This window comes from Saccopteryx bilineata, chromosome 5 (genome assembly GCF_036850765.1).
Source record: "Saccopteryx bilineata isolate mSacBil1 chromosome 5, mSacBil1_pri_phased_curated, whole genome shotgun sequence".
Classification (NCBI taxonomy): Eukaryota; Metazoa; Chordata; class Mammalia; order Chiroptera; family Emballonuridae; genus Saccopteryx; species Saccopteryx bilineata.
The window spans coordinates 90,381,627-90,403,352 of NC_089494.1; the positions used below are offsets into that span (position 1 = coordinate 90,381,627).

A 21,726-nucleotide genomic window follows, 5' to 3' on the forward strand; every position below is an offset into this window, starting at 1 on the left:
AATGTAGACACATACATTGTGCAAAATTTTTAAAAAGCACATAGATTATGAGTTTAAGCCTATGTTGGTGGTAAGTTTGATCAGTTTGTTAATGTGATGTTCATCAGTTTCTCCACTGTCAAATTAATAGGTTTTCATTATAATTAATAAGTAATTTGTAGGGAGATATTTTGAAACTACTTTATATACAATTTTACTAATTTTAGCATCATTTGGTGATTTTCTAACTCCTTATCCCTTGTTTAGTTGGCATTCTAATTGAAGAAAGAGCTTTCTCTTCTATCTCATTTATTTGTTTTTCCCTTTATATTGGTATAGACTAATACATTTTCATTTTAAGTGTGTTAAAATTCATTATTATCATTATTTATTTTAATGTTTAAACTGTCCCAGGTCTGGCCAGTGAGAGTCTCTTCAAGCTGACTCCTACCCCAAATATATATTTTTTTCAAGTAAATATTACTTACAGAAGAGCCAAATTATTCCACATTTCACTGTACCTCCAAAGAAAATATTCTTCTATTATTTTTGTTTTTATAGCAGAAAGTTACTTCATTGTGTCAAATTCAAAAATGTTCTAGAACATGCCATGACACATGACACTGATGAGGAATAAATTAAATGATAAAAAAATATTGTTCCTATTTCAGAAAAACTATTTATTTGGCTACCATTTCCTTAAAATCATAAGATATGCAGATTTTTTAAATTAAAAAGTATTTACATGATTTTAGAGCATTTTATCTAAAAAGCATAATGACTAATACCATATAATATCTTTAAAAATCTTTAACATTCTACACTATGTACTCTACAGTCTTGCATGTATTATTTTTAATTAATTAACAGGATTGAATTAAATGTGAAGTTGTTATAATGCTGCAACTTAAGACATTTTTTCAAATTACACTGGTCCCTCACAAAGCACACAGTTGGAGTTCTTTGCTTATAAAATGTACAATCCTCTTCTATTTTAAGGAGAAAAATGTAAATAGAAAATTTCAAATCATTGAATATAACATCTCAGAATTACAAAAAAATATTTGGAATATAGTCAGTCCTGTATTTCCCAAACAATGTTCTAGGAATCACTTAATACATGTGGTTTAGATACAGAGTAACAGAAATCTTTAATACTATATTCTTCTTGGAAATTCACAGTGCATATTAATATTGGTTATATTATTAGTAACCTGTTTAACTTTGTTTAATCCAGAATTTCCCAAGTTTGATCACAGGGCTTAGAATATTTTTTAGAAGTTTATTCTTAAATAGTTGGGAAATGGTAATCTCATTTTCCAAAAAAGAACTGTGTTCTGTAATATCTCATAGGTAGTTAATGGCAGATGCTTTACAGAAATTGCAAATCTGGCTAATGGTAATTCTGTGTGTCTTACTGCAATTCACTCTTTTCTGTATTAACACAAGATCCCTTTAAGACTTTTTCACTTGGTGTCCTCTTTACCAAATATAATAAAAATAAAATAGTTACAGTTAAACATGTTTTGTTCCAACTAATGTTTAATGGTTGCTGTCCAAAATGTAGGATCAGTGGTTCTGTGTTGTGGAGTTTAGCTTCTAGAACTGAACACACTCACTATATGATCTTTAAAAATAAGTAGTTATGATAATTTATTTCCCTGACTATATAAATAATGTGAGCCCTTCTTTTTTTTTTTTTTTTCCCAGAGACAGAGAGAGTAAGAGAGAGGGATAGATAGGGACAGACAGACAGGAATGGAGAGAGATAAGAAACATCAATCATTAGTTTTTCATTGCGACATCTTAGTTGTTCACTGATTTCTTTCTCATATGTGCCTTGACTGGGGGCCTTGAGCAGACTGAGTAACTCCTTGCTCAAGCCAGTGACCTTGGGTGCAAGCTGGTGAGCCTTGCTCAAACCAGATGAGCCCGGCTCAAGCTGGCGACCTCGGGGTCTCGAACCTGGGTCCTCTGCATCCCAGTCTGATGCTCTACCCAATGTGCCACTGCCTGGTCAGGCAGCCCCTCTTATATCAATGGATCCTATGCAAGGTCGCAAACCTATATTAGTAAATATTGGACAAATTCATTCATTAATTTAGCATATAGCCAACTTTAAAAAAAATGGCTTTGCAACAGCTTTCTATGTTGAAACAGTTTCTCAAACTAGTGTCCTGGAAAGAGGCAGATTTAATGGCAGGCTTACCAGGCATGTGCCATGGACCCCGACTTCTGAAGGGCCACACAAAACCCCAACGTTATACTTTTTTCTAATGACACCAAGTTTGGTTTCATATGTGCAATTTTAACATTAATAGTACGTAATATTTTTTATTTATTTAAAAATATGGCTAACATGTATTTTTATTTTCTCTGTCTCTCTTTTTTTTAAAAAGGACCCAATATTTTCTTCTGTGCCCAGGGCCTTAACCTATCTTAATCCACTTCTAGTCCTGGAGAACAGAGTTCCAAAGGATGATATTTGATTCGATGCAAAATAGTGTTCCAGGTCAATTAACTTTGGGAAATGTTGGGTTTATAGATTTCTTTAATCCAGAACTACTCAAGAGCTTTGATTCTAGGCACTGGCTTCCTAGCAGATGACTTTAGACTTCCCAGTATCGATTCTGCTCATCTGCTCTAGTACTTTGTAGTTCTCCCTGACTATATAAAGAAATCTATAAATTAGTTTGGCAAGCTAATCTTTCTATCACCAAGAGGACAAACAAAAATACAGAGATCATCTTCGGCACATCTGGCCTTTAATTTTCTTAGATGACGACTGTAAAGTATAATCTATTGTTTCTTCTACTTTATAGTACTGTATTTTGGCAATATAACAAATCAAATTTCTTCAGTAATATATAAATCTCTACTTGAATGTTAGTTACCTGTACACATGATTTAACTCATTCAGTGCTTTCCTTTCAGGGTTTTATTTTTTTTTACATAGAAGTGTTAAAGCGTGAAATAGCTTTATAGACTGAGAGAATATGGCTTCCTGAAAACAAAAGCTGACTGTTTTGAAGAGATGCTTTAGATCAATCTGACATGATAAAATTAATTGCTCTGGATGAACACAATTTTATAATGTAGACTTTGGATGTTATTTTATTTTTTAGTAATTTAACAGTTCATCCCAAATTAGGAAATGGTAATAGATTAATTGCACCTTATTGTGGTTAGATTTCAAAATCAGCAGATTACTATACTTCTAAACACAAGTTAAATAACGGAGGAGGAATTCACAATAAGTCTTACCTAGCATGATCTAAAATTTAAAACTGAAAATCAGAACTACATATAAAAGCATTTTAACAGAACTACATATAAAAGCATTGTTTTATATTTGAGTATCCTTTGAATATTTAAAACAATATTTTAATGCTAACTTACAAATGATTGTGCAGAAACTTTCAGAGACCTTTTAAAATACCACTGATATTAAACAGTGTGCACCCAATAATTTTAGCATGTGGACCCAAAATGTTTCCGAGGTTTCACAATAAATATCAGCAATGCAGCACATTCTACCTTGATTTTCAGTATCTAGGTCACATGGGCCATTTTGAATACCGTGAATAGGAAAACAACAAGCAGGAAGATTTATGTAGAGCCACTAAGAAATCATAATAGCATTCAAATTATGGAAAAAAGAACCGCAATATGCAGTATTTAAAATAACGGCTCCAAAATAAAATAGAAGATAGTGCCCTAAAACTGAACTCATCTATTATGCATACCAAATAAAACCTTTGAGAAGTGTCATTTACTTAATAAAATGTCTTTTGTTTTTATTACTCCCTCAGATGTGTTTGTGCATGTGAATGTGTTTGTACACTGTGTGTGTGTGCCTGCATAAAGAAACAGATAAAAATTGAAAATGAATGTATTGTTAGTCAAAAAGCATATGCAATTTAGAAAAAAAATCTTGCAGTAGTTAGCAGTAATCAGGAACTATAGCTTCCACTAACAAAAAGGGCAAAGTGGTATAATACTAACGATACCTGAAATTATAATCTTTTAATTCATATAACAAAGACATAATGAGTTGACAATATATTTTAATTAGAAAAATATGCACAGTGGTTTTGCAATTTCTTTTAGTTGTAATTATATGATTATAACTAAAAGAAATTGCAGATATTTGGAGCTGGAATCATCTTTACTGTAATTTTTAATACTTTCCTTGAAATCTACTGAATTTATTAGGTTAGGGTTTTAAAATTTCCCCTTGTCCTTTCCCCAAGTTATATGAAGGACAGGAAGGAAATATGTTTCTTAGCAAAAATGAGAGACCTTAACAATCTATGATAAGACTCCACAAACCTGTATAAATTTTATATATCTTAGTAGTTCTTAAGGAAGATAGAAATAAACGCAACTTGTCTAAGTATATTTTTCTTAATCTATTCAATAACGCGAAAGGGAAATCACACATACGTCAGCATAACAATTCAGATGGGAATTGCTGAGAAACATTTAAATGACTAGGATTTATAGACAGAGAACTTTGATAGATTATTAATATTATACAAACTTGCTATAGTTAATGTATATCTTTTTTTTTGTTTGTTTGTTTTTTTTTTGTTTTGTTTTTTTTTCTTCATTTTTCTGAAGCTGGAAACAGGGAGAGACAGTCAGACAGACTCCCGCATGCGCCCGACCGGGATCCACCCGGCACGCCCACCAGGGGCGGTGCTCTGCCCCCCAGGGGGCGATGCTCTGCCCATCCTGGGCGTCGCCATATTGCAACCAGAGCCACTCTAGCGCCTGAGGCAGAGGCCACAGAGCCATGCCCAGCGCCCGGGCCATCTTTGCTCCAATGGAGCCTTGGCTGCAGGAGGGGAAGAGAGAGACAGAGAGGAAAGCGCGGCGGAGGGGTGGAGAAGCAAATGGGCGCTTCTCCTATGTGCCCTGGCCGGGAATCGAACCCGGGTCCTCCGCACGCTAGGCCGACGCTCTACCACTGAGCCAACCGGCCAGGGCCTAATGTATATTTCTTTAACAGCACTAAAACTTACAAGTATCTTTTAATCAAGCACACAAAGGAGCCGTGTAAGCCTGCAAGAAATCAGGAAAAATGTTGACATTTAACATTTCATTATTTGGCAGCGGTCATTTTTAAAGCACTAAAATTTTCACATAGATACAGGCTAGAAGATTTGATTTAGAAAATTACTATAATGATGGAGAGATTCTGGAGGTGGTTTAAAAATGGGTCTATAATAAGAAGGAAGGAGAAAAATTATCTTTATATATTTCATCTTATTTTAGTCATCATTGCCACCCACAAGAAGGTAGTTTTATACTCACTGTAGTCAACAAACTGCAAATAAAAGATCATAAACTTTTAGAAGTCAAAGTCTGGTTTAAGATTAATTTGTTCCTTTGCTATGAAAAATAACATTTATATTCCATGATAAGAGATGGGTTGGTATCAAGTAATAGAAAGCGCTGGTACATTAGGCAAACATTAGGTTATTTCTGAAGAAAGTCACTTCTGTTTTGGCCCGAGGAATAATATATTATGCAAATATAATATAATTTATTAACATACTATGATATATTCACATACTATAAATGTATTTTGCTTTGATTAAGAGAAAAAATTATTTTAGAAATTTCTACATGACTGTGTTCCATTAAATTCTTATTCATTTGTCTAAATATATATTATTTATGTCATAATTTTAATTGTTTTATTACCTATATTTTGTGCTAAGTAGTATAAGCATCAATTAATTACATCCAGGAGAACATAGACTGTAGTTGATATTGCTATAATTCAAACTCTAGCTAGAGTGATCTTTGTTTAGTGCCATTTGATCTGGTCATTTTTTTGCTTACAAATTTTCAATGACTTCTTGTTAAAGATGGAAGGCAAATTATACATGCTTTTACCTCTTTTAAGAATTACTAAAAGGCTAGTATCAATACAAAAAAAAAAAAAAAAAAAAAAGAAATAGGCCTGTCCAGGTAGCTCAGCTGGTTAGAGTCATCCCTAATCACCAAGACTGCAGGTTTGATCCCTGATCTGGGCACATACAATAATCAACCAATGAGGGCATAAATGAGTAGAAAAACAAATCTAATCTTTCTCTTTCCCTGTCCCTCTCTAAAATCAATAAATTAAAAAAAAAACACTTCAACAAATGGAGAACAGGTCATCAACAGAAAATAATTTTAAAAAGATTAATATGAGTTGGAAAACAGGAAAAAAAACTACAGCAGTGGAGAACAGGAAATCTTTCCTACAGCAGACATTAAGTGGTAAAAGCCAAGATGGGACCCATCTAACTAAAGAAACAGAGAGCTCAGAGGCACCTGGATGCCTGGGTAAAGAGTAGCAGTGAGAGTAGAGGTGAGAGGTAGAGCTGAAATTGGGGATATTAATTGAATATTTGTACAAGGAACAGCTGGCACCCACATCTACAGAAGCAAGGCATTCCCAAAGCAACAATCCTTTTGGAGAAAATCAGTCCTAGAGAAAATAACAGCTTTGATATCTAGACTATAGGGGACTCTCCACTGTAATGGCTAGGTCCTTATCCCCCGACCTAATTACCATTAACACGTGAAATCTGGAAAGGCTGCCTTTGTTTGCAAAGTTCCCAATGAACTGTTTATTGTCTCATTGTTAAATATGTACCAGTAACCAAGGATTGCTAGGTATTTAAAGAAAGCATTCTGAAAAAGAAAGAAAGAAAGAAAGAAAGAAGGAAGGAAGGAAGGAAAGAAGGAAGGAAGGAAGGAAGGAAGGAAGGAAGGAAGGAAGGAAGGAAGGAAGGAAGGAAAAAGAAAGAAAGAAAGAAAGAAAGAAAGAAAGAAAGAAAGAAAGAAAGAAAGAAAGAAAGAAAGAAAGAGAAAGAAAGAAAGATAAGCAAACAGGGGGAAAAAGTTCAACTGGAATGAATGAGTAATTTAGGGAAATAAACTGATCTTTAGAATTCTAGGAGATCTAAGATATTAGTGAGCTAAGTGTATGTTACTCATCTCCTCCCAGGACCAGACTGGAATTGCAACTAAAATATAGAACAATTAACCTAAATAACCAACTGAAGACTAATTGAATAGAAGTCTTAGAACCAAGGATTTATGGAAGAAGCCACATAAAGACTAGTAGAAAGGGTGAAAACTCAAAAAGGGTTGGCCTGGCTCCCACATATGATGGTAAGATTCCACAAGGATATCTCAGCTGCAAGGATTCTCCTTGAAGGGTGTGGGGACTCAACTCCATGCTGGGCTTCCCAGCCCAGTGCACCACAGCTGAGATGAGGCATCCACATAACATCTGGCTGTGAAAATCAGCCAGGATTATGCCTGCCAAGGAGAGATAAAAGTCTTCTAAATATAAAGGTGTTCTCTTCAAGAGCCAAAGCACAAAATCATGTTTGGAACCATTCACTTGTGTCCCAACGGACAGAGGGTGAAGTAGATTAGAGTCATTTGAGGAGAGACTGGAGGTTGTGGCTCTCGAAAAAGAGCTGAAGGGAGAGCTGCTAGGACCCTGTGCTGAGTCATTCTCTTATACTGCAGATGACATCTTTCTTGGGTAGAGGATTCCCCTCCTTACAGCATCCACCTGGGAAGATGCAATAGGCCCACACTCTTGACTCCCTGTCGTACCACCCTGTAGAGTTTACAGCTGACTAAAGAGACATATGCCTAGGCTAGGTGTAGAGGTCTGGGCAGACTCAAGGGGTGTCAGTGACTGAGTTGTGTGGCTTTTAAGCAAGGGCCATTCCTGCCACTTTCCTGTGAACCTGACTGACACCTCCACTTCATGGGAGATCCTCTAACCCCATGCTGTGGGCTCAAGGTAGCCCCATTCTCTTGACTCCTGGTGGTCCTGCCCTGCCTGGATTTGGGCAGAATTCAAGAAAACTGTTGTGTAGTTCTGGTGTAGGGCCAATTCTCCCACCATCTACCTAGCTTGATCCATACCTGCCCTTCATGAAAGACCCACTAGCCCTATCCATCTCAACTCCTAGTAGCCCCGCCCTGTTGAGTTCAGGTAACTGGCACAATTTTGGACAAACTAAGTTGTAATGGCTCTTGCACAGAGGCCATTTTTCCCTCAACATGTAACTGGAGCAGACACTTCCATCACATGGCCAAATCTCAGTCTCTTTTGGCCTGATAACCTCTGCTGTCCTCACTCTGAGACCCATGCCCAGTGACAAAGGTCTACAGGCACCCGGCAGGTGGAAGCTAGACTTGGTATACACTGAAACATTTGCTGAATGGCCTCAGACAGAGCACTGGCAACAAGTTTGAGACATCATTTTGGTGAACACCATTCACTCTCACTTGGTGACTCACTGAGAGCCTACCTTATGAAACTTGAGTACTGCCAGAGGCTATTTCAGTGCCTTAGCCTATCAGACAACAGGCAGGTATAGGCAGGTGAAGGCAAATCTTAGGTGCCCTGGAACTTTTGCTGATCTGTCCCTGGGCCCAGTGCTGTTGGAACCTGGCCTTGGTAAGCAGCTTGGTCCTTCCTACATACACCCAGGCCAAGAAGAGCCAGACACAAACTGGATTGCTTTGTAGCACCAAGTCAGTTGCCCAGGGCAAACTATAAGCAGGGTCTGACTTTGGCCTGCACCATAGTCCCTGCCAAGAGGCCCTAGAACCAACACACAGAGTGCCCAGCTTCAGACAACATTAGAGCAGGGTCCGATTAACTTCACAAGTGGCATATCCAAAGGGAGGTCTGGCAGGTACCAGACCCCACTGAGGCAAATTTTGCTTTATGTGGTCAGCACCTGGACAGCAGCTCTGCAGTAGGGGTCCACAGAGTCAGCCATCCTGAAGGTTGACCCCACACATGAATGGACCATTAGTAATCAAGACTAAATTACAACAGAAGGGCCCACATAACCTACACAAAGGAAACTCCTTGGAACACCCAGATAAGGTGACCAAGGAGACTGTGCCACTGGATCCCACAGACACCTACTACAAAACATCCTACCAAGAGTGGGAGTCATAGCATATCTACCAAATACACAGAAACAAGCACTAAGGGGCAACCAAAAAGGGGAGGAAAAAAAAAAAGAAAGAAGAAGAGAAATCTCTAGAAAAAGAGTTAACTAAAATGGAAGCAAGCAACTTACTAGATACAGAGTTTACAAAAATGGTTATAAAGATGCTCAAGTAACTTAGTGAGAACTTCAACAAAAAGATAGCAAGTCTAAAAATGGACACAGAAACCATAGAAAAAAAGTCAGAAATTCTAAATACAATATCTGAAATGAAGAATGCACTAGAAAGAATAAATGGTAGGTTGGATGAAGCAAAGGTTTGAATCAGTGATTTGGAAGACAAGATAACAGAACACTCAATCAAAGCAGCAAAATAAAAAAGGAATTATAAAAAAATGAAGATATTTTAAGGGACTTCTGGAATAACATGAAGCATAACAACATATACATTACAGGGGTCCCAGAAGGAGAAGATAGTGAGCAAAGGATTAAGAATGTATTTGAAGAAATAATGAGGGAAAACTTTCTTAACCTGGTAAAGAAAAATGACAGAAAGTCCAAGAGGCACAGAGAGTCCCAAATAAGATAAATCCAAAAAGGCCCACACCAAGACACATCATAAGTAAAATGGCGAAGGTTAAGGATAAAAAAGAGAATCTTAAAAGCAGCCAAAGAAAAGTAGTTGGTTACCTACATAAGAGAGCTCCCATAAGACTGTCAGCTGATTTCTCAACAGAAACTGTGTAAGCCAGAAGGGACTGGCAAGAAATATTCAAAGGAATGAAAAGCAAGGACCTACAACCAAGATTATTCTACCTAGCAAAACTATCATTTAGAATTGAAGGACAGATAAAAAAGCTTCCTAGAGAAAGAAAAAACTGAAGGAGTTCATTACCATCAAACCAGTACAGTCGTCCCCTGCCATATCGTGGTTCACTTTTCACGGTCTCACTATATCGTGGATTTTTAAATTGTATATATCTAATTTTGTATTGTGGATTTTTTAGTATATTATGGGATTTTGTGGTATATAGGTTTTTAATATATTTATTATTTTTGCAGTAAAATAAGCATTTTCTAGCCCCTAAAATTGAAAACAATATAAAAATATTAATTAAAACATATTGAAAGAATATTACCATATATTCACTTGTGAGTACCCATATAGAATTTTATATGTTGTTAAAATTACATAAATTTAAAAGTGTAGAAAGTGTCTAAGAGCATAGGAAGTGTTTATAAGAATGTGGGAAAGGTTAAAAACAGTGTGGGAAAGGTTAAAAACAGTGTGGGAAAGGTTTATAAGAGTGTGTGTGGGGGTTTATAAAGCCTTAAAATATATATAAATAATAAAATAAATATAAGGTCACTACTTTGTGGATTTGCACCTATTGCGGGGGGTTCTGGAACCCAACCCCCATAATAGACAAGGGACCACCATTTTACAAAACATGTTAAAGGATCTTCTTTAAGAAGGTAAAGAAAAAAAGATAAAAAATACGAACAATAAAATGGCAATAAATACATACCTATCAATAATTCTTTAAATGTAAATGGATTAAGTGCTCCAATCAAATGATACAGGGTGGCTGAATAAATAAGCAAACAACACTTCTTCTTACATATGCTGTCTATAAGAGACTCACTTCAGATCAAAAAGCACACATAGACTGAATGTAAAGGTATAGAAAAAGATATTTCATGACATTGAAAACAAAAATAAAAGAGCTAGGGTATCAATACTTATACCAGACAAAAATGACTTTAAAACAAAGGCTTTAACAAGAGACAAAGAAGAAACCAGAAATTCTACCTTTGGGCATTTATCAGAAGAAACCCAAAACACCAAATTGAAAAGACATATAGACCCATATGTTCACTGCTGCATTATTTAAAATGGCTAAGATATGAAAGCAACCTCAGTGTTCATCAATAGAGAATGAATAAAGAAGTAATGGGGCATATATACAATGGAATATGACTCAGCCATAAAAAAGAATGAAATCTTGTGATCAGCAACAACATGGATGGACCTAGAAGGTATTGTGTTGAATGAAGTAAGTCAGACAGGAAAAGACAAATGCCATATGATTTCACTTATATGTATAATCTATAAAACAAAATGAATGAACAAGCAGAACAGAAACAGACTCAGAGATACAGAGAACATTTTGACAGTTGCCATATGGGATGGGTGAAAAAAATGAAAGGATTAAAAAGTACAAATTGGTTACAGAATATCCATGGGGATGTAAATACAAGATAGGATTTATAGCCAATAGTATTCTACTATGTATGGTATCAGATGGGTACTAGATTTATCAAGATAATCACTTAGTAAGTTATATAAATGTCTAATCACTGGTTGTATACCTGAACTAATACAATACTGCATGTCAACTGTAATTAAAAAATAAATTAATTAAAAAAAGAGAAATAATGCAAAATAACAAAAGGCAATTCAACATTTTAAGAAAACTAAAAATTGCATAGGTAAGGACATATAACCAAAGAAGATTATTTGGGACTATAATAAACCATTAATTCAAATGATTTTCTATCTGGCACTGTTTCAGCTACTGAGAATATAACAGTGAGGGGGAAAATAATAAACAAAAAAATAAAACCAATTAGTTAAAATAGATAATAATTGTTGTCTTCTTAATGCCATAGTCAAGAATGTAGAGAGTGACAATAATTTCAAAAATTAAGTGAAATAAAATGTTATTTGTATTAACAGTAAGTGCTATGGAGAAAAATACACTGCTCACAAACATTGGGGGATCAGGGAATGTGCAGAAACACCAGTACTTTCAGCCTTTTCTTTAGTGCATTTTCACCAATGAAATAAAAGTTGGTTTTATATCTCATTTGCATAATTAAACTTTCTTTGACTTGTCATTTGCTTTTCTGATGTTCTTGTTTAATAAAAAAAACAAATGTTTCTTTCTTTATTGCTTCATATTCGTTTTGAAATATCCCCTAATATTTTTGAGCAGTATATAATAAGGAGAGTAGAGCAAGATTGCCTAGGTAAGAGAATGAATATTTCCAATAAAATGACCAGGAAAGGCCCTAATTGAGCAGCTGCCACTTGGCTCAAGAATTTAAGGAAGAGAAGGACCAAACGATGTGGTAATTTGGGTAAATGGAATTTCCAGAACAACAAATGCAAAGGCCCCTTTTACACAATAATATAAATACATAATTGCAGTTATAAAATAGATGTGAATGGGATCAATTTTAGAGATGTAGAAATGAAAGAAGTGAGGACAGAACCATGGAGTAGGTGTGTGCACTAACATCCTCATCTGACACAGGAGATAATCCCAAAGCAGCATCTATAGTTAATGAGACAAAAAATAAAGGTATTAGTGGCTCTGGTTAGTTAGCTCAGTCAGAGCGTAATCCCGAAACAAGGTTGTGTGTTTGATCCTCAGTCAAGGCACACACGGGAAGCAACCAATGAATGCACAACTAAGTAAAACAACAAATGAATGCTTCCCTTCCCCCCTCCTCCATCCCTTCCTATCTGTCTCTCTAAAAATCTACCCATTAAAAAAAAAAAATTAAGACCTGGTGGGATAGCAAGGTTGGTTGGAACATTGTCCCAAAGCACAGTGGTTGCCAGTTTAATCTCCAATCAGGACACACACAGGAGCAGCTCTATGTTCCTGTCTGTCTCTCTTTCCCTGCTTCTCTTAAAAATAAATAAGTAAGTAAGTAAATATATAAAGGTATTAGTTTATTATTCATAGCACAGAGAAACCAAAAATAGAGATAAAACTAGATAATGAATGATAGAGAAAAGGTGAGGGTAGGGTGATTGAGTGTAAATGCCTCTTTTATTTATGTGTGTATATTAATATATGATTCCTAAAAATAAATAAAAATTTTGATGTGAAGTAGATTACTTTTACCTGGAAAAATGAAGATAAATATCAAAGAAAATGGAAAAACAAGTGAGGCTTAAGTGGAAAAAAACTGGACCAAAGAACTATTAATTTAACCATGTGTATTATTGATTTGATTTAAGAACATACACACTCACATATACACACACAAACACACACATACGCTTTGGAGATTTTCCATTGCTCCTAGAATATCAAAATCCTAAACCCAGCCAACAGAGCCCCGCTTGCCTCACCAGCCTCCCCTCATGCCTAGCCACACGGTCTCTTTTCAGTTTCCTAAGCAAACAAACCCCTAGGCTTCTGTCTATGCTACTCCTTCCATCTGCAGTTTCAGGTCCACCTCTGCGGCAGACTTATCCATTAGGTACTGAAGGCACTAATACCTAGGGTTCATAATATTTTAGGGGCCCATGAAACATTTTAATCTTTTAGAACAATAGGAACAAAACCTTTTAGGTCAAAGAAATGTTTTCATGTATAATATTAACATTTGTCTTCATACTAGTCTAATAGCAAAATATAATTTTTAATATATTTTCTGGAGGCAGGGGCCATGAAGGCAAAAGCGTGTAGGCCCACAATAGGCATAATGTGGCCTCTGCCTATCCAATTCCACTTCACCTTGTGAATCCCTCTCAACCCTCAGATCTCAGCCTGATTCAGACTATACGAAGTACCTATATATAATGTTCTCCCATCACCTTGCAACATGGAAATGAAATAAACACGTGATTTTTGCATTTAACAATATCAGGAACCGTGTCTACCTAACTGGCCACTGTATACCCTGCACACAGACTTGTATGAAGTGACAGGATAAGCTAAAGGACTGAGAATTCTCTACTGTGCTTTCTCAAGTCCTTGTTGGGTTTTCTGATCCTGGACTTGAGATTACTATTTACTTTCTTATTGGTTGTTTTCTCATTTTATAAATGAGAATAATAATGGAGTAATGAGTTAGAATAGTACCTGGTACATATAGTAAACCATCTTTAAAGGCTATTCTTCTTCATGTTATTAGATGACTACTATTTTTATTATTACTATCATCATTATTATTTCATACATTGGGTGAGTTAAGTAAATGTTTTGGTTTGTTAATTCCCTGCCTTTTACTATCTATTATGTAAATATAATATGTTTTAAAAGGGCGCGAATAAAGAGGGAGTCATTTTAACAACTTAAGTCACAAATATTTTAGGAAAGAGAGCAAATAGCTATAAAAACAGAAGGAAGCTGAGGTGTTGGTAGCTGAAAATACATAATTATCTATGAATTGAAGACTTTAAAATTAGGCTTTCAAAATATCCACACTAACCAGTTGGTAATATTATATAATAAGATCAGGCTAGAAGAATATTTATAGCAAAGAATAGTAAATCAGAATTCTCTTAAACATAAATTTCCATGAAAATATAATAAAAATGAGAGGTGGCATTATTTATTTTTTTTTAAAGACAAAAACCTTACCCATTTCCCCTGAATAGATTCTTTATACAGCTGAACCCAATTTTCAACAGTGATATTAGTTTCTTGGGGTTACAATTTTTTATATATCATTCCTTCTGTAGGCAAATAAAAATACATACCCCAAAGCAGCAAAAATAAAATAAAACAACAGTACCTGAAAAACCTATCAAGGATTTTGTTTCAGTTTACAATTTACCTTACTATTTAAACTTCCGACTCCTGAGATGATCCTGAGGATAAAGTAACAGTTCCAGGTTTGATTCCCTCTGGTATTTCAAACAATACTCCACAAGCTAGAGACCATCGTTTTGAGGATAAATGGCTAGTTCGAATGTCCTGAGGCTTTCCCTCAGGCCTATAATCTCTCCTAATCATTATTCACAATCTCTCAGAAATGCCTCAAGCTAAAATTGTGATTGCAATATAGAACTAAATTTGCTGATTCATTTTTGAAAATCCTTTCTTCTTTCATGATTTCTTCTTCTAATCCATGCATATTTAGATATCAACTACAGAAAATTAAAATTTAGAGCAATAGTCTGTTTGACCTGTTGCTTTCTTTACTAATTTATTAAAAATATATTTTAATAACAAAAATGCTTCAGGACTACATTGCAGAATACATATAACAGAATATATCAAGTAAGTCCTTAAAGGAGATACAAAACAGTAATAATGGAGAAGAGTTTCTATCTTTTATTTGAAAATCCAAAAAGATTTTTACAAATGCAAAAATGAAAATCAGGGAACAAGCTAGAGAAATCACACCACAAATTTCTTTAATTAGTCCTTTCACTTTTTGTACTTACTAATTAAGATGTCAAAAAGTATTATTTCTTGCCATCTATCCTGCCAAAAGTTTCCACTCTTACTTTATTTCTAGGATTGATCATTGATTGCAATCCTTTATCTGTTCTTCCCATAACTCTGTCAGCTTGAGTTGATAGTAAAACACAACATTTTACTGATTATAACATGAAAGAGTCTCTTCTCCTAAGAACAGTAATTAAGATTGAGGGCTATTTGTCTCAGACTGCCTGGATTAGTGTCAGACTCTTAACTTTTATTAAGGAGATATTAATAGTTACTACTATAAAGTATATTGTGAAGATTAAATAAGACAATGATTTAAAATACATAGTAGATCGGTACATAGTAAGCACTCAATTTTTATTTTATTTTATTTTTTGCATTTTTCTGAAGCTGGAAACAGGAAAAGACAGTCAGACAGACTCCCGCATGCGCCCGACCGGGATCCACCTGGCACGCCCACCATGGGGCCACGCTCTGCCCCTCCTGGGCATCGCCATGTTGCGACCAGAGCCACTCTAGCGCCTGAGGCAGAGGCCACAGAGCCATCCCCAGCGCCCGGGCCATCCTTGCTCCAATGGAGCCTTGGCTGCGGGAGGGGAAGAGAGAGACAGAGAGGAAGGCGCGGCGGAGGGGTGGAGAAGCAAATGGGCGCTTCTCCTGTGTGCCCTGGCCGGGAATCGAACCCGGGTCCTCTGCACGCTAGGCCGACGCTCTACCGCTGAGCCAACCGGCCAGGGCTAGCACTCAATTTTTAGTTGTTAATAATAATTTTAGAACCTTTTATATACTTGTTAAATGTCTTCTGAGAAAATGAAAAAAATTTGTGCGATTTCGGACAAACTTGTGTTAAACTTTGTTATTTTGTTTTTTTGTTCATCAAGTAATATGATCTGAGAATATTAACAAAAAGGTCTCTATTAACTATTAAAACTTACATGATTTTTTTTTTACTTAGCTATAACTATGGTTCACAATATTTTCCTTCTCTGCTTTTCATATACAATGACAATTCTATTTCCAGCTGAGACTAACATTGTTTTGGTATCCTTTTTAATAAGAACCATATCTGATAATATTCTGTACTCTTTCTGGCATTAGTACTCACTATCAAATACTAAGAAAGTTGCTTTCTTCTGATCTGATACCTAAAACCTAATCAGATATTAATCATGTAAAACATGTAAAATTTTGAATTCTATCTAATCCAAAAATTAAAATAAAACAAAACACGTTTCCAGAGAGGAATATGTAAAATTTTACAACACAGTCTTGGAAAAGTCCCCATTAATACAGTAAAACAATTCACAATTTAGGACAGAAATGTGATATTTATATCATGGTGTAAAAAGTAGTTATATCTTCTAATACGGCATAACTTTATTAAAATGGAACCTGATGCTTTTACTACTTTAGTAGTAAAAAGAGTATGGGTCACAGAGATGTATATATTTAATGCATAGCAAATGAGCAACACATTATTTTGTCTCAAGTACTATAATTAAATTCTTATAGAGGCTATTTTAACATCCTAAATTATATAATACTAATCTTAGCTAATGGCGATATTTGGTATAACATAATATGTTGTAGTGGAAGTCAATGATTTCAGCTAGAAAAACTATGGCAGATGTAAAATACAGGTTAGGTAAAATTACCTTTACAGTCACTCTCATACTGAATGAAATATTAAAAGATGGAATAACTTCATGTCTGAATTTGCTTCCAAATAGTATAGGAGGTTTAAAAGAAACAAGATTAGCCTTGAGTTCTTAATTATTGAGGCCAGACTGAGGTACGCGGGCGTTTATTATACAGTGTGTCCGTAAAGTCATGGTGCACTTTTGATCGGTCACAGGAAAGCAACAAAAGATGATATAAATGTGAAATCTGCACCAAATAAAAAGAAAACCCTCCCAGTTTCTGTAGGATGAGTGGCAGCATATGCGCATGTGCAGATGATGACATAACACCGTGTATACAGCGGAGCAGCCCACGGCCATGCCAGTCGAGATGTGGATGGTACAGAGGAAAGTTCAGTGTGTTCTGTGGCTCGCTAAATTAGAATCCATGACCAAAGTGCAATGTGAATATCGGCACATTTAGAACAAAGTGCCACCACATAGGAATAATATTACTGGATGGGATAAGCAGTTGAAGGAAACTGGCAGTTTGGTGGAGAAACCCTGTTCTGGTAGGCCATCAGTCAGTGATGAGTCTGTAGAGGCTATACGGGATAGCTACCTAAGGAGCCCTAAAAAATCTGTGCATGAGTCCACATCGAACTGCACTGAATAGGTATGAAACTGGGAGAGTTTTCCTTTTATTTGGTGCAGATTTCACATTTCTATCATCTTTTGTTGCTTTCCTGTGACCAGTCAAAAGTGCACCATGACTTTACGGACACACTGTACTTATTCTGCCAAATCTTCTGTTTGAAACTGTCCATAATCAACTTTTATTTATTTATTTATTTATTTATTTATTTATTCATTTCAGCAAGAGGAGGGGAGGCAGAGACAGACTCTGCCATGTGCCTGAACTGGGATCACCCAGCAAACCCACTAGGGGGTGAGGCTCTGCTCATCTGAGGTATTGCTCCGTTGCTCAGCAACCAAGCTCTTCTTAGTGCCTGAGGTGGAGGCCATGGAGTTATCCTCTGCACCTGGGGCCAATTTGTTCCAATTAATCCATGGGTGAAGGAGGGGAAGATAAGAGAGAGAGAGAGATGCAAGAGGGAGATGCAAGAGAGAGAGAGATGCAAGAGTGATGGGCACTTCTCCATCAAACCTGGGACATCTACATTCTGGGCCAACGCTCTACCACTGAGCCAATCAGCTAGAGCAGAACAGTTTTTAGAAAAAGTTGATGTACATGTAGACACTCAAAACAGAATACATAAAGAAGAGGGCAGATTTAAATGCAACCTCATAAAATGCTAACTATACATGGCAAAAATAAAGCACATAAAATAAAAACATAGCATAACAAAATGGAAAAACATAATCGTAACGTGATTTACAGTGTTAATATTCTTAATATAATTCCTGATTCCTTGCAATCAAGACAAGCCATTGAAGAGCCCCCAAAATTTTGGAATGGGATGTAAATGAGATAGTCAAAATCAGTTAACAACAAATGACAAAACTGCAAAGAAAGTGCCACTCTCTTACACTGTTGGTAAAAATGCAAATTGGTACAGATTTTCAATATATTTCATCTTTGACCAACCAATACCACTTTTAAGAATAGACTACAAGCTTACAAGCTTATATTTTCCAAAGTGTTAAGTGGGATGTTATCAGATGTTATTTTGTGTGTGTTCAAGTCTAAATTTAATTTTAAATGTCAACTTATACAATGGCGCTTAAAATTTTTTCCCATTTAAAAAATTTTCCTTTGCTTTTTAAATAATACACTTTAGTTTTTAGAGAATTTTTGGACTCCGCACAATTAAATGAAAAGTACAAAGATTTTCCATATGCCCTCTTCCTCCACACTTCTGCAACTATCGACATCCCACAGACAGATATTATTTTAAGAAAGGATTCTACAATCAAAGAAGTTTGATTTCTAAGATCTTAGTATAATACTCTGCATTGGCATTCTCCAAGACGGTGGATATCAGGCAGCATTTCCTCATAGCATAAGATAGGTCGTGGAGTCCTTCCATCAAAGAGCATATTTGGGAACTACGTTTCTGCAATACTTACTTTTTTTAAAGTTGTCCTTAAAAAATCATTAGATACAAATACAAGTATGTACAAGTATTGCATTGTATTGTATTTTTCACTCCATTAGACGCACTTTTTTTCCCCCAAAAGTGGAGGGGAAAATGCCCATGTGTCTTATGGAGCGAGTGTTCATTTTTTTTTTTTAACTGCTGTGGGTTCCTGGACAACTAGAAGAGTATTTGAACATTAAAGTCTCTTCTCATTTATTAATCACAGTGCTAATGGTTGTCAATACTATTGTTACATTTACATTGTTGAAATATTACTGTGGTATATTTTATTAAACATTTTAACACACCATTTGGTTCAGGATTTTTTTCTTATTTTCCTCCTTAAAACCCTAGTTGCGTCTTATGGTCAGGTGCGTCTTCGGGAGTGAAAAATACGGTATGTTCACTTAAGTCATGTTAACTACAGGGAGAAATTAAAAACATCTTAAATAATAATTGGAAAGGGTTATATAATTTTTGTTATATCTTTGAGATAAAATATTATACAGCCATTGACAATGGTAATGTGGATGATAATTACTGGCATGAAAAACACCACAACTTGCTAAGTGAAAGAAGCTGGCTAGCCAGAGTTTTTATATCATATTATTTCTAGTCATAATCACAATTATTATATATATATATATATATATATACATGTTATGCATTATATACATATATATTCAGAAAGACAGTCAACAAAATATAAAATATATTTATCTCAAGGTGGTAGGATTACTATACTTTTTACTGTCATATATATATTACATATATATTTACAATGAACATGTATTAATTTTAGAATAGAAATATCTTTTTAGAGGCAATGTAAATATGTGTGTTAACTTTGGCATTTTAATTTATAAATGTCAGAAGATGCTTTTTATAGTTAATAAAAATTAAATTAACAGACAAGAAAACTATAATTATATAAATGAATAATGGAGAGGAAAAAATACAACTCCTACCTTCTGGAGAGAAACTGATAAAAACATAACAAGCGCTGTGAGACCCAGCAGTGTAATAATGGAGGCATTAAATCTGTAGATGCTCTATGCCTTTATGAGCCCCTATATGGGAGTACTTCTTCTCTCTGAAACAGAAATAACATAGACACACATTTATTTAAAGTTGTGGCTGAATGAAAACCATCCTGAAGCACAGATTGGAGCTATATAGGCTGCCTGTTTTCAAGTGGGGTCTCATAGGTAAAAGATTGGAAATATTCCCTCTTACTCGTTATGTAGCCTTGTAAAATTATTTCTCTTCTCTGAACCTGTTTCCTCATATGAAAATGGGGATAATAATAGTACTCAATTAGAAGGGCTGCTACAAAGGTTAATGTTCATAAAATATTTACAACATTGACAGATACAATAGTATATGCTATATATGTGGTAAAAAAAAATACCTGGGTAGTGTTGGTTATATTACTAGAGACCCTTTACAGAGTATATTACTGTAAGTGACATTATAATTCTGTTCACATCTCAAGAAATTCCTACCTCAATGCTGTGAGGTAGATCTTATTACCACTTGGACCTCACCTTTGTAAATCAGAAACCTGATTTTATTAGCTCCCCAAATTCATACAAGAAATTGATCAATTTAAAAGGGGAAAATTTTTATTGCTCCAAATGATAGCCAAAGAATTGGATAAAATACTACTTACTGATATCTGGTCTGTTTAAGTACCAAACCACTTAGAAATGACCTATCAGTATAAAATTAAAGCAATAAGAATTGAAAACTCAAATTGGACCTTGCATCAAGTCATAGTAGTGTGCTCATCTAATGTGTTACCAGTTTCTTCTTATTCTGTATATGATATCTGGAGAAGGCACAGCATCAATATTTAATCTAAATTTAATAATAAAAAATAGTCCTGTGGTGGCTCAGTGGATAAAGTGTCGACCTGGAACGCTGAAGTCTCTGGTTCAGATCTCTGGACTTACTGGGTCAAGGCACATACAGGAAGCAACTACTACTTGTAGATGTCTCCTGCTTCTCCCCCATCTTTCTCCCTCTCCCTCTCTTTCTCTCTCCAAAAAAATCAATAAATAAAATCTATAATAATAATAACAATAATAATAATAAATAATCTAAATTAAGGGGTACCTTATAAACAGTTGTCCCAGACTTTATACAAAAGGTCAATGTCATGCCATAAAAAGGCTAGGAAATGTTTTTAGACTAAAAACAAATTAAATGAATAGGACAACTGAACGCAATACATGATCTTTAATTGGCTTTGGGTCAGGGAATAAAACAGCTATATCGGTTAATAAATTTAAAATTAACTTTGGTAATTTATTCTTATAGATAAAATTATTCATTCATGCATTTATAATAATCATAATTTATTAAATAACTATTCAGTATGGTAAGCCTGTAGATAACAAAAATTCTTGCAAGTAACTGACCGTAAAATATAGACTTGGCTTGGCCAAAGGGGTTAAGCCAAGGGTAATGAGGATCACTTATCTCAGTCTAACAAGTAAGCAAAATAGTTAAACGGTCATCTGTTTTATTTGGGAGTCAGGCCATCATCCTACTGAAGTATTTCCCCTTTAAATGCAGGGGAAAAATTCAGAATGTTGAAGTAGGTTGCTACTTCATGCAGCCTTCAGTAAAGTTCCACAGGAAAGAGTGGTGGATTAGGAAACAGAGAAGGAAAACAAGATAGCTTTGCCAAGAGAGTTGCTTTCAGTCTGTGGCTGAGAATCAGATGATCTGAAGCCTGGCAGGATTGAAGAAGCCAAATTATAAATGTTGTATAATGATCTTTTATTTATTTTTGAATACATTATTTGCATAATACAGAATTTATAAG

At 35.2% G+C, this 21,726-nt stretch overlaps 1 protein-coding gene across 13 annotated transcripts in view; it reads right to left on the minus strand.

Moving 5' to 3' along the window:
- MBD5 (methyl-CpG binding domain protein 5) overlaps nt 1-21,726 on the minus strand; it is a 521,200-nt gene that overhangs the window by 167,118 nt on the left and 332,356 nt on the right. For all 13 annotated transcript variants that reach the window (XM_066232972.1, XM_066232973.1, XM_066232966.1 and 10 more), the window contains one exon: nt 19,862-19,986. The gene's annotated coding sequence lies outside the window, so the exon portion shown is untranslated. The remainder of the gene's footprint in view (nt 1-19,861; nt 19,987-21,726) is intronic.